The 14,904-nt window shown below is 28.5% G+C and overlaps 1 protein-coding gene across 1 annotated transcript in view; it reads right to left on the reverse strand.

Annotated features, from left to right (window-relative positions):
- LOC113373880 (ubiquitin-conjugating enzyme E2 R2) overlaps positions 1-14,904 on the reverse strand; it is a 73,536-nt gene that overhangs the window by 54,125 nt on the left and 4,507 nt on the right. The gene's annotated exons all lie outside the window — the stretch shown is intronic.

Consider the following 14,904-nt stretch of genomic DNA (forward strand, 5'->3'; position numbering starts at 1 on the left):
GTCTCATATCAAGACATTAAATTTTTTAAGCATTCTTTCATTGTATTTCAATTTTGATTTTGTTTACTACCTTCAAAAATTATGAACTTATTTTAATTCAATATTATTTAAATCTAATCTATCTTTTGCTAATTTTCACAAAAACTGGCAACAAAAAAAATATTAAAAAGAAATTAGTATATGAACTAAAAATTAATTATACTTATAATTAGTTCTCTCAAAAACTGCTATTTTTGACACTTTTTGCCTAGTATCTTCGGGACGGATGGACCTGACTTTACCAAAAACTAATCAGCACATCTCCCTTATCAATAGCTTTTTGAATTTTTCAAATCGGTTCATCTATACATCCTAAATCGTCGACAAAAAATTGTCTCCACACATACACACACATCCATTTTTTTCTGAAGTATGCCAAAAAAAAAACTAATTGTCAATTACAGATATTTGCCACTTTATCAATCTTTCCAACGTTATTCATGATCATTAGCAACTCGCATATAATTCCCGAAACACGAGTTACAAGAAACATTACTATTTCATGACATTGATTCAGGTTAATTTAAGCACGTGCCTGAATTGTCGATAAGAGAAGCAACAGTAGTATCAAATGACATAACGTAATTATAAATGTGATATAAAAAACATAGCAAGAAGATAAATTAGTTGCACATATTGTATTTCAAAAACAATCTAGACATACAATTAATAAAGCTAAACTGTAATTGGAGATTTTGACACTACTCATTTCAGCTCTTTGTGTTTTATTCGAATTATTGGAATTATAAATAATATAATGGGAAGTACTGCCCTAGGTCAGGTCATGAGCTGAGTTAAACTCGAATTCGGTTCAGGGAAGGAAAGTGTGAGAGATTTTCCATTGTCATTTTACACCACAGTCCCCAAAATAGGCTATTTTCGAAAATGGACATCGCTACTGCACGATGGGGGGTTCGAACACACGAGACCGTGCGCTTAACCATTGTACCATGGAACAGTCATAGTTGTATTATAAACAAAAATAAATTATATTTATGTATAGTGTAGTTGAATGACAAATATATTGTTTTAAGAAAAATAAGCAAAGAAAGAATTATTAACTGCAATCAAAATGAAACTAACACGAATCATTTAAATAGATTGTTCGAACGTCTTTTCGTTTTATTATATGGGCCATGAAGGTGACAAACTTCAGGGAATTAAGCTTTGCACGGAATGGTTGCTACCCCTGGTAGAGGGTATAGTGGAGTGTTTTAATGGAACTAGTTGTTCACTTCAAAAAGTAAAGTCCGCTTAACAACATGTGAATATCCAATAAAAATAAATCTATCTTCTTTCATTATAACTTAGTAACAAATCAGTGATTGTATTTAGAACTGCAACAAATACATGATATACAAACAAATCAGTGTTTAATACAGTCCACAGCTCCAAGGGTTAAATTATAACCCGACAACCTGAATTATCAAAGGAGGGTTTTAATAAATTCTATAACTACGTAACATAAAGTACATATATATTAAACTATTTGTATCATGAACATTACAAACTCCTCGAAACCATGTACAAACAAAATGTATATGCATATATTAGTAACTTAACTGACAATATCATAGAAAAAGTCTTTAGCCATGAAAAATAATTTCAGAAAAACATAATATCATCATTAATCACAAAAATCTCATTTCATTTCGTATCGCCAGACTTTTGCGATGTTCATTACTCTGTACTTATCAAATTTCATATAGGCTTGCAAGAAATGGACGGAAAAATCATTAATTACTTACGCAAAAAAGTGAGAGCCAGAACACGAAAAGAAATTTGATGATATACAATCAAATAACAATGACACGGTTACGTAGCTACAAAAAAGTACTAAACATTATATAATCTCACCGTAAACAATAGTCAAGTGTATTATTAAATCTATATGTAACAACCAAATTGTTTATGAAAATCATTGCTAAAGAATAATTACATAGAAACTTTTATTAAAAAAAACTCAAACATCAAATAATATGTACAACATTAAGGGGCACAACTAGTGTAACCGCCTAAAAAAAGATGATTTTTGGGAATTTATATTAAAAAAACTACTTTATCAATCATTTCAAAATTTTAGGAATATATTTATACATGTTTCAAGAATACATAGTAAAATTTTTGAAGAAAAAAATTAAATATTTTTTAAGTTATCGTCGATCTCCAACGGCGCGACAAAAAAAGGCCCTACACTGCTGCTGTGATTCCGGCCTTCTACGTGGATGAAATTTGAAAAAAAAAATTCTCATTAAACTAGATAATATCGTCTGTAAAATGAACTACGATAAAGAAAAAAATCAAAAATTGACCAAATGACGGCGTTTTTTTTTTTTAAAAAAAAGTCTAATTTTATCTAAAATTAGGGTCGTTTTTGGGCTGCCAAAATTCGATTTTTGATCCGATCAAAAAATCGATGGTTCATTTTACGGAAAACTATATATATAGAACATGTAAAAAAAAATTGATAGTGATCGGATCATTTGTTTTTGAGTAATCGCTGCAGCAAATACGGAAAATGCTGTTTCGAGAAAAACGCGTTTAAAAATAAAATGATCGTTATACTCTATACTCTATATATATACTATACTATATACTCTATATACTCTACTACTCTATACTATATACTCGAGTATATAGATCTATATACTCTATATATATATACTCTTTAAATGGCTGTGACTCAAAAATTCAAGATATCAATTTAAGATATCGATTTTAAATTTTGGTATGTTATTTTTAAAGGTATAAATTATCGAAATATGGAAAAATTAAAAATTCGATTTTTTGAAAATTTCACGCTAGTTGTGTCCCTTAAATTACGATTATAACATTTTAATTAAGAAATTTTCATACTCTACATAAATCGGTAAAAAAGTAATATCAGAAAACTGTGAAACGCCATATTCCTAAATTGTCTACAATTGTAGCTAAATGTACGTATTGTAGATAGCTATGAGAAATAAAATAAAAAAAGAAGAAAAAACTGTGAAAAGGTTTTTTTTGAAATTCTTTGTTTCAAACTTTATGAGTAACCATGTGTAAATATACCACTATATTATTGTAATAAAATTCGACTACAAATAAGGAACTTTTTATAAACCTAGTAAAATAATATTGTATCTTCTATATAATTTTCTCTTCTGTTCAAATGATTCATATGATCCAACATAGTACTTTTCTTATAAATTTCAATAAAGATAACAGCTTTAGAAACTTTCCACTTTTCATTTTACATGACAATATTTGGAAATACCTTCTCTATTAGTTTTGGAGAGCAACAACATTACCTACTACTAATTCCGTCGAGCACGAATTCTAGTTTAAAGTTTGTTCCAGCCAATGTATAAAAATATTTTCTTATCGGTTCTTATTATATCCGGCGACCAGTCGGATTTTAAATATGTATTTTTTACTTTTACATTTTCATATACAAATTTATCGATATCGACGAATTTATTTATCTGCTTTCATTTGCATGAAGCTCAGTATTTTATCATTTTTTTTATCTATGACTCAATGTTGAAAGTGTCGCGGTACAAATTCTGATTAGCATAAATTAATAATATTGAGGCTATATGGCCCGCACGATACGCAATAAATAAAGTTACAATGAAAGAGAAAGTACGTGCGACAAAATAAATAATGAATATTATTAATAGATTACATTTCTAATGTAATATAGTACCCATCTGAATAAACAACATGGACTAAAAAAATCTAGTATATCCATAAAAAAGAGGAGGAAAATAGGTTTGACTTAAATTTAAATTGAAATTCAAGGTTTGTTAGCACCTTAGAACAAAGATTAGACAATTATAAAATATATATACTAATTCTTCCTACGATTTTTTCTTGATGTTATATATTCTTTGCATTACATGTAATATTAATTTTATGTATTACATTTATAGTAAAAATTAATGTTACATTTTTGATTTGAACAAAAGTCACAGTTGTATAGTCAATTATAAACCTCTTCAAATGTCTAAGTTTTTAAGTACTCTTTTGAAGTACTTCAAATTTTCTATGATACATTGTACACTGTATATCGGCATGCCTAAATGAAATATAAAGATTAAATAATTTTATATATAATATTTGTATTAGATTGTTTGGCAAAAGGTAGATTGACCAGCTAATGATATCATAGGACAAATAAGGGATCAACTCTACTCTCGTTTTCTAATATGTTGTATAAAAGAATCAATAAATTATATTACCATATTACAGACAAGATAAATGCATATTTGAGAGGATTTGTATATTTAATTATTTAAATAAAAAATATCGTAAACTTTATATAACATTATTATTTTTCCCCAACTAAGCAAAAGCAACATAAAAGCTTTACTAAGGAGCGGAAATTAAAGTGTACACGCAAATGAATATTTGTTTTTATCTACTGAAATTATGAGCTACAATATACGGGTAGAAATGTTATCAGTATTTACAAAATACCAAAAAACAATGGTGTTTAATAAGCGTGCCTAAAGAATTATAGAAATTCAATATAGCCACGCGATTTATCATGGAATTGATTATACCATTGTTTTAGTCCGATAGTATTGATCTTATACAATGCGAAATTTTGATTACATTTTACTTGATAGTTTATGCTTCGACATAAAATTTTAGAAAAATTAGGACTGCTTTAATAAAAATTAGAAACAAATTATTTTTTATCACGTTTTATTATAAAAACAATACACAAAGTACAAAGGTCCGTTTTGACTTTAAGTGATTATTCTGTCTAAACCAAATTATATTATTAAATTGTATAATTAAAACGCTAATTATATAATTTTTAATTCTATTTTTCTAAAATTTGTCATTTGTCCCTTTTTACCCCAGAGACAGCGTACAATGGGATAGCTGGGAGCAAACATATTAAATGTCTCATTTTATGTTTACGAATTAATAGCTACTTTATTCAACAAATGCAAAATATAAATTTTAAAGGTGCGTTTTTTTACAAAGATAACACTGAATATTATCTTGATCTAGTTGAAATAACTACTTATTTATATCTTGTAAAATTGCTTATTTAACATAATTTACTTTTTCATTCACTTTTTTTTATTTTTTACACCTTGTAGGGTTAAGGATAAGTTAGATATTTTTACCCCACCCACTCGTAAGCTTTTATGAAGGCTATATGAAAAAACTGTTAAATCTAACTTAAAAACAACAGTAAATTTTATAAAACAATTAAATAACGTATACCTAAAATTATATATATATATATATATATATATTTATATTTATATATACGTGCCACAATGCTAGTTCATGAACATTCATATATTATTAAAAGGGAAAGAGGATTACTATTCAAGCTATCGAATGTTCAAGAGTAATTAAAATTACCTCTAATTATCATCAGATATATCCGAATTATTAATATGTCACCGTAAAACTAAATAAAGATTACATATAGGTAAAAGCAAATACATATATCGCAATAGGTTTTCGATGTATAACGCAAAACGTACAGTATCAGTACAGTATCAATGTTCATAAAATGTTTGAAACAAATTCAATAAACATTTTTTTGTATCGATTGCAAAATTTGTCGACTGAAATAAAATATATAACAATTGAATCCAAATCAATTGTATATTACATAAAACCAAACTAGAAAGCAATGTTATTAGGTAAACTAAATGGTCATTATTTAGCCAACAAAAAAATCATCCGTGCATAAAACTATTACTTTAAATTAAGCTTTCACTTTTCGAAATTGAAACATGATATTAGGAAAGAATTAATGTGTTTTTATATTCCTGCTGAAAGCTATTAGTAAAACCATTTGAGAGAAAATAAAATTAAGTTCACGCTTAATTAAAAATATTATATACACAGTAATTAAAATGCATATATATATATATATATATATATATATATATATATATATATATATACATATAAGTTTCATTAAACTTGGCTGAAAATAAGATTTCAAATAGTAATTATAAATGTCTCTTTCGTATGCTAAAGTAATTACTATTTGATGACGTTTTGTGAAGTATACATATTAAACATGTAATGATAGTGATGTTTCTCATTAAGAAATACACAATTTTCAATTACAAATGTATGATTTATTATCGATTCTAATGACGAAATAGAGTTAAATTTTACTCAACACTAACGGAAGAGAAATATTTTGGATATACAGTAGTACCTCGACTTACGAGCGACCAAAGGAACGGCTCGTTTGCTTCAAGATACAAGCAATATTTATGATACGAGATGTGAGCAAGTAAGAGTTTCATAGAAAAAAGTTGATGGCAAAATGAAAATATGAACTAGTGGTGCATGGCATCGTGCCTTAAGGCAAATTGCTTGAAGTTTCCGTACCAGAATTAAATATTCGAGAAAAAAAATCAGTAATCAATAACTATTGATCAATGATTCATAACAATTGTTTTAAATATTTTCAAATAGATAATTATAAATACTATATATTTTATCATTCATATATTATATAGCGACGATCTTATCGCATACAACACTTGAGATTGTTTACATTGTAACAAGAGATGCCGAATGAATCTATCTGAGGATATATTTCTTATGATTAGAATAACTCATATGAAATATATACTTTTTTATTACTATATTTAAACTGAATTGCAAACTTCAGACTTATTATTATATTTTTGAAAATTTTGAAAAAATGTATTGTCGGAAACTTTTGATATTTGCTTCAACCGTACAAGTGAACTTTAAAAATTAAAAATTTTGGTACGAAACTCAAAAAATATTTGTAACAAAATTAGTACTCATTTTTAAAATTTCTATAAAATATCTAATAATTTGATGAACAAATAAATCATAATCATTTTTGACCGCGAAATATGATTTAATTTTTACTTTTTCCTCTGTATCTCTGAAACCACTGGACCTGCCTTTTGAACAAATTTTAATCAATTTTTCATTTTTGAATCATTCAAATCGGGCGCTCTGTTCTTTCAGAAACTTAATTACCGTTTGTGGCACTTTTCACCCCGTATCTTCGAAACGGCTGGACCTGTCTTCGCAAAAAACTAATCAGCACGTCATTTCAATTATATATTAATTAATTGGGTAATAACGATTTACCCATGCGCTTATATCGAGGATTATTTTAACGTATGAGATTTTAACTATATATTAATAGTTTATTGCACAGTTAGGTATGTTGAGATTGTATTTTTTGCTTTTTGTACATTTTCAAAATATTTACTTTTATAACCATGAGTCCAAAGAAAAAAGTCATGTGTCTTGAATTAAAGCGTGAAATTATTGAAAAATATGAGGAACACACAATAGACATGTTTAAACAGAATTTCCGCCAAATCATGAATGGACAGGAAAAAACAATAAATAAATAGATTTTTTTTGTTATAATTTATTTTTGTTAATCAAGACTATAATGCCTTATTTACAAATTTGATATACGCAAAAAAAAGAAAAAATAAATAAAAAAATAAATTAATAAATAAATAGTGAGTTTATTTGCTCAATAATCAAAAAATAAAAAAAAAACTTAACAAAAACTATAGTGCTGGAATGAATTAATAGCATTTCAAAGCATTTATATAATTTTTTTTAAATACGAGCGATTCAACAAACGAGAGTGGTTACAAAACAAATTAAACTCGTATGTCGGGGTATCACTGTACAAAGTTTTAGAATCGTTGAAAAATTATGGTCATAATGTTTAGAAGCGTTCGTAAGCATGAGATCGATACTACCGTCCCTTCTATAGAAACAGGAGGGATGCTATTTTGCGTTCTCAAACTATTTACATGAGTACAGGCAACATCGAAAATAATACAAATTCGGGAGAATTTACCAGATCAATAATATAAGATTGGGAAATTTAATAACACATGTATATTTTTACAAATAAGTAAATATCTTGATGTTGCTCCCTAGATAATTAACCTAAGGCTATACTAGTCTATACTAGATTACAACATTAATTTGGTACTAATATTAGTCGATACTTTTTTGAGTAATAACATAAATACAAAAAGATAGAGATAATGTAATGTACCTGTACACACTACATTATATGCGTACTTGAAATCTGTAATTTAAAAAAAAATTCATTTAATATAATTTATGAATACTGTATTTCATACAGACAATTATTCTGGTATGAAAGATCATAGCAATCTATACCAAATGCTATACGCTACAAACGCAATTTGCTTTATATTTTGAATGAAAATTTGTTTCAATTACATTAAGTCAATAAAGTTTCAATACTTATCAGTTTATCTACCATCTGATAATGACACTATTTATAAATGTTACAATATCCAATTTCAATATCATTTTGTGAACCACTGCTCGACACGCAAAAAGGTATACGAATCGCTGGAGTACCTACAGCTACAACGCAAAGAATTATGTGTTCTGCCTTTCTATGTATCTAGCAAATACCTAAAGGTATACAATAATCTCGCCGAACTTGTACAATTGTCATGCATATAATATAAATAACAAAAATGTTTTCGAAACGGAATCTGTGGGCGAAGAAATATTCCTAACATAAATTGCGTATGAATATAAGAGTTTCTGATACTGAATGAAATTGTTCGATGTAATTGATGGAAATATTTGATTTGAAAATAAATGTATCAATATGTGATGATAAAGAATCAATAATAATCATCATTCCCAACTAATATCTTTCGAACAGTTTTTGATTTTTTAAAATCGATTCGGTAGTATGAGCTTAAATGTGGACGAAATGTTTAACACTTCTTCCCAAATTACAAAGAAACGACTCAGCCGATCATCGCACAAAACTGAGAAACAATAATCCTCATCGAGATAAGTCAAATAGTTTTTAAATTTCTGAAATTTCAGGCGTTTTTGAGCAAAAGTTGATGAAAGTTCTAATTTTGACAAATGCCAAAAAGACCATACTAATTTTTGCAAACTTTGACGAGTTTTCAAAGTTAAACCAATTGTCGTAGAGCCGTTATATTTTAGTATGATCTAGAAGACTATGGTATCTATCGTCAAAAAAATAATAATAAAAATCGACGAAAAAATTTTTTTAACACCCTATTACAAGAAAACGGCCCGTCAGATCTCTACCAAAAACTAATCAGCACGCTTCCCAACCAATAATAATTGCAAACACAACTTTCACTCACTATTAACACTTTTTATTGACATTGATGCCCAAATTCTAATTCGACTCGGGACGATTTAATTTACACAAATTACATCAATAATCTGCAATTCAATTAAATTTGTTTTCAATAATGAGAGTGTTGTAAAAAGGCCATTTTCCAAATAAGAAATAGTGTGAAACATAAAATTTTGATACTCAAAACATTGGTCGATCTAATTGATGGACATATTTAACTTGAAAATAAAATACATATGTAAATTTTTAACGATATGCGATTACAATAAATAGAAATTAAATAGTTGCTTTTTTTTTATTATCTCTTTTATTTACAACTGTTCAGTAAAGGACATTCAATAAATTTGATGAATTTACAATAGTCGGCCGAGAAGGGACATTGTATACTACAATGGCATGTTGGAAAAAACAACTGAGTAGTTGTTTTTCCATTCGATATAAAATTCACAATATTTTATTTATTAATAATAATTTAATTACATCAATAATTTGTAATTCAATCAAATTAAATGTATGTACTCAATAATGAAAATCTTGTTTTTTTTTTTTTTTTTTTTTTTTTTAAATTTTTATTGGCCTCCGCTTTACAGCATTTTTAGCCACATACATTATTCATTTTATTCTTCATCATATTCTATACAATTCTTACATATATATTTCTTATACATTCATCATATATATACTATCTCTTCTTATATCCTAATCTTCCATCCAATTTTCATTCTTCTTCTTGTTTCTCAATATGTTCTTCTCATCTTCTAAACTTCTTTTTTCCTATTTACTTCTATTTTTTCTCGTATTCTACAAATTAACAATTATTTGGAAGCGCCAGGAGTCGAACCATCGATCTCCGGCATGTGAGTCGGACATGCTACCTCTGAGCTACGTCCGCCACAAAAAATCTTGTTAAAAGCAGTAATTAATTTTCAATTTATTCGTTAAAAATGCTATTTCGAAGTCATTATTGGCATTTTCTTGAAATATTTTTACGTCTATTGCAAGAAATGTGCAAGTACTAGGTGGTACTATACAAGTTTCTACCTGTCGAGCCAAGAAAAAATAAATAAATTACCTTTAGTGTGCTGGCAAGTTTCCATAGCCCTACACGAAACAAATTCATCGGCAAGTTTCCATAGACAAAACACAAAAAAATTAATGAAAATTTTGAATTAGTTGTAAGTAGTATTTTGCCTTAAGGCAAGTTGTATTAACTTCCCGATCCATAATTAAACTTCCCGATTCATATACATAATTAAACTTAATCAATAAAAATTGAGATTTAGCTATTTAGGTAAACTGCTCAACAGTTAATTGCGAAAAATAAACCATTAAATTTTTGCTTTAGCTAAAAATACAATCAATGCGTTTTCCATATGAAGCCTTTCAAACATGCTTATAATATATCTAATTATATAAATAAAATTAATTTGCTTAACAAATTTCATTTCAGCTATTTTGGATTATAAAAATATACTTTATTGAAGTGTGATGTCAACTGTAATTAGTAGCTAACTAGAAAACACAGAAACAGCATACGCACAAAAAGCATGAATTCTGATTAGAATCGCTGAAGCGCGCGACGAAATTCCAAACTTTCTATAATTCAACTGCTTATCGTAGGCCTATAATTTTTATTATGTTATTTCAGACTATAAAATCTATTGCCATACTTTCATCAAAATCGTCAAAAATATTTTATCAGCATTTAATTAAGAAGAAACGGCCCAGGCGATCTTTACCAATAACTAATCCAAGCGATTCCCAACCAATATCTTTTGAATTTTTAAAATTGATTAAAAATTGTGGGCTAAAAGGCGGACAAAAAAATTACACTTTTCAGCTAATTATGAAGAAATGTCTTGGCCGATCGCGCAAAACTGACAAACGCTAGTCGGTATCGAATTACATCGAATGGCTTTTGAATTTTTGAAATCGGTTTAGCCGTTTTTAGGAAAACCTCGACGAAAGGTAAAAAATTCGGCTCACATACTTATACACAGATACTTTTTCCAAATTCGGTCTCATTCGATCTAGAATGACTTGAAACGTAGAAAAAACATAAAATCAGCAAATCGGATTTTTTTGCAAAAACACATTCTTATGGAAAGTATAAAATAAAGTGAATGAAAATGTTGATCGAATTTATGTCCATTAATAAAAACTGAAACTGTTATTTTTTGATGAATTTTAAGTAAGTAAAACAGTTCACAATTTGTTCACAAGTTCACAATTGATGAGAGCTTATTGGAAATAAAGTAAAGAATGAACTACTAAGCATTTTACTTTACGAAAAATATATCAAATTCGGTGCAGCCATTTTTGGGAAAACGTCGACGAAAGGTAAAAAATCGGCTCACATACTTATACACAAACAATTTTTCTAAATTTGGTCTCATTCGAGTTAGAATGATTTGAAACGTCGAGAAAACATAAAATCAGCAAATCGGATTTTTTTCAAAAACACATTCTTATGGAAAGTATAAAATAAAATAAATGTAAATATTAATCGAAATGTTGGTTTATAAAATCTTAAACTGTTATTGTTTAATGATAAATTTTAAGTAAATAAAGCAGTACTAAATTGATGAAAGCTTATGGCAAATGAAGTACTAAGAATTTTACTTTACAAAAAAAAAAATCCTTTGTTATGTTGAGCATCCCTGTTCTGCACATATTTTCACATACACCGGAATATTTCCACCCGTGAAAATAATTCACGGAATCATTCATCAACTCTCCATCTAAAAGCTAGTGCATCCACGTGTTTCCTCACACCAAGCAAGCTCTGGCTTGGCCATTCGGCGCATGGTAGTTTTGTAATGGTTACATCAGTTTTGCGTTTGTATGCGAAGAACTTTCTCGATATAACAGAATAAAGCTGATACAACTATGCACGTGTTCCGAAGTTTGCATGAAATTTCCACTGACCATGGAAAAGGTAATTTAACCCTAGTCGAAAATCGAATCAAAATAGGACACCTATAGTAAAATGTAGTTAATTGAAATTGAAGTACCCAAATTGGATGATCATTGAATGCAGAAGATTTGGTAATTATAGTTTTGTTCCAGATGAATGGAGAAGCTCGTATAAATCTTGCACAAACATCATTAAACTAATTTGAATATCCCGTATCGCAATTTAATTTTTTTTAAAGCTTTAAAAAGCATTAAAAAAATAGGTTTTTGAGAATTTTGAACTTGATATCAAAATCTCTATAAAATATCTGATAATTTGACGCGTATATTCTAATGATCAGTTATGACCGCGAAATAGTATTTCCTGAAACCGCTGGATCGGCCTTCCCAAAAATTTTAACACTTCTTCATTTCGTCAATACAAGTAAAAAGTTTTTTGAATCATTCAAATCGGTCGCTTTGTTCTCCCAAAAAAACTGAATTAGTACCATTTTTCTAGTCTCCTTATAAATAGGAAACGAATGTTTTTTGAATAATTCAAATCGGTTGATCCATGTTCTCGAACTCGTGTACGAAAAATTGTATCAAAGGCATACAAACACGCTACACTCACACACTACACATACATCCATTTTTTCCAAGGTATGTCAAAATGTTCAGAACGTAAAGATATACAAAAATTTTCATTTTCGATTCTTTGCGATTTTAATTAATTACTACATATATATAAAAATAAGTCGGGTTTTCTTTCCTGACGATATAACTCCAGAATGCACAAACCTATTTCGACAATTTTGCATTCGTTGGAAAGGCCTCGAGCTCCGCAAGGTTTATAGCTAAGAAAATTAGTTGTGCATGGCATCGTGCCTTAATGCAAGCTGCTGGAACTTCACGCACCGTAATTAAAAATTCGAGTAATGACATTAGTGAGAATTATCAGAATTATGCTTGGTTAAGTCAACGAGCAATTCTTGCCGCAAAGAATAATGATGTACACGCAATGAATTTCAATCAATTCAATCTCAATCTCAATTTCATTCAATCAAAAATTGCTGGCAATTTGGTGACATACCAATGATTCCGACTGATCTTCCGTTTGACTTCAAACGATTGCAATTTCCAGTTCGCCTTGCGTTCGCAATAACAAGTCGCAAGGCCAATCGCTTAGTGTTTGCAGTATAAATTTCAAATAGATTATTTAGAAAATCATTGTTTTTCACATGGGCAGTTATACGTTGCCTGTTCACGAGTTGGAAAACCATCCGCTTTGTTTGTGTTAACGTCAGACCAAAAAACAAAAAATGTGGTTTACCAAAGAACACTTCAATAAAACGGATAATTTGCGGATTCACTTTCATTTACTTTGAGAAGTTCAACTAAAAAACACTTCATTTTTGTAATCGAAATAAATTCGTTACTGTTGTATAATAATATCAAATTTTTCCTTTTCAAATATAAAACAAACAAAAAATTTCTTCATCTTTCTCGCGAAACCATCTGGTGGCGAAACGGAGTTCGTTGGGTTTGCTAGTATTTTATAAAATTATCAAAAATGTTTTTTGTAAAATATCATTTTAGTGTAATGACAAAGATAGCTAATACCACAAATGTGCATCGCCCACAGCATCAGTTTTAGTATAAAAACAATATAGCTTGCCCATCAATCAAGAATATGTATGGAAATTCTAATTGGAAAAATGCATCATTGAAATATATTAATGACATTAAAATGAAGGATTTCATTGAAATTATATATCAACAATTCTGCGTATGTTTATTAACCGGTTGTTCAAATTCGCAATCTATGTTTAATTTCAAGCTGTTTCTTAGCATTTCCTTCAAATTTTACAAACGACTTATGGCAAGTTCATGCAGACCTTGAACTAACCCCGCAACAAAGCAAGGTGATCAATAGTAAAGGTAAATAATATCTAATTTTATACACATCCGAAAACTTCGATGGCCTTAGCAGAACACGCAATGTTTGAATAAAATCAACGAACGGCATTTATGAAATTGAATAAATAATTTTTTTCTATGTGAACCGTAAAAGGAGTTTATATGCCGAAACGAGAAGTAATTCAAATACACAGAAGAGCGTCACTATGGATTACTTCTATAATTAGTAATCATTGGAGCTAAGGGTTGCCAATCAGAGGGTCTAGGTTCAATACACACCTCGGGCAGTTTGATGTCAAGCAGTAGTAACATCAGTTATTACTTGAAAATATAGATAGCAATATGTTTCCTCGTAATAGGGCCCTTGCCATGGATTGGTACATCAATAAATAATTCATAACTATTACAGAAATTGTAAGAGTAATAATCATTACATAATTTAACTTTAATAATAAAACCTTAAGTCCTGATCCCTAGTCAAATAATATATTCTGAAATATCGGTACTAACTTAAGTTCGTCTTATTGAAATCTCGAAACAAGAGACATAAAAACATGCAAAATGTTTTTTTTTTATGCATAGATTTAGTGCCGATCAAAATAATATAATTTTTTAAGACAATATGCATTTAAAGAGTTTATCTCCTATGAGACATCTCTTTTTTTATTTTGGACATTTCATTCAAGATCGTATGGCCATTTATTTTTCATTTTTCAAGTAGGAGGTTCCTCACTTACTTCTTTTGAATATTTGTCTGGGTGACCTGGTAATTTTTCGTGGTATTTTTTGCTTATTTATTTTATTACTTTATTAATACGTTCACAATGCATCTTAAAATTTTCGATCGTGCTCATGAATTACTTGATGCAAAATGTAAGACAGTTTTTTTTACT

This window comes from Ctenocephalides felis, unplaced genomic scaffold, assembly GCF_003426905.1.
Source record: "Ctenocephalides felis isolate EL2017-DRISC unplaced genomic scaffold, ASM342690v1 CF-g0.4_SCAFFOLD_00845, whole genome shotgun sequence".
NCBI classification, from domain to species: Eukaryota; Metazoa; Arthropoda; class Insecta; order Siphonaptera; family Pulicidae; genus Ctenocephalides; species Ctenocephalides felis.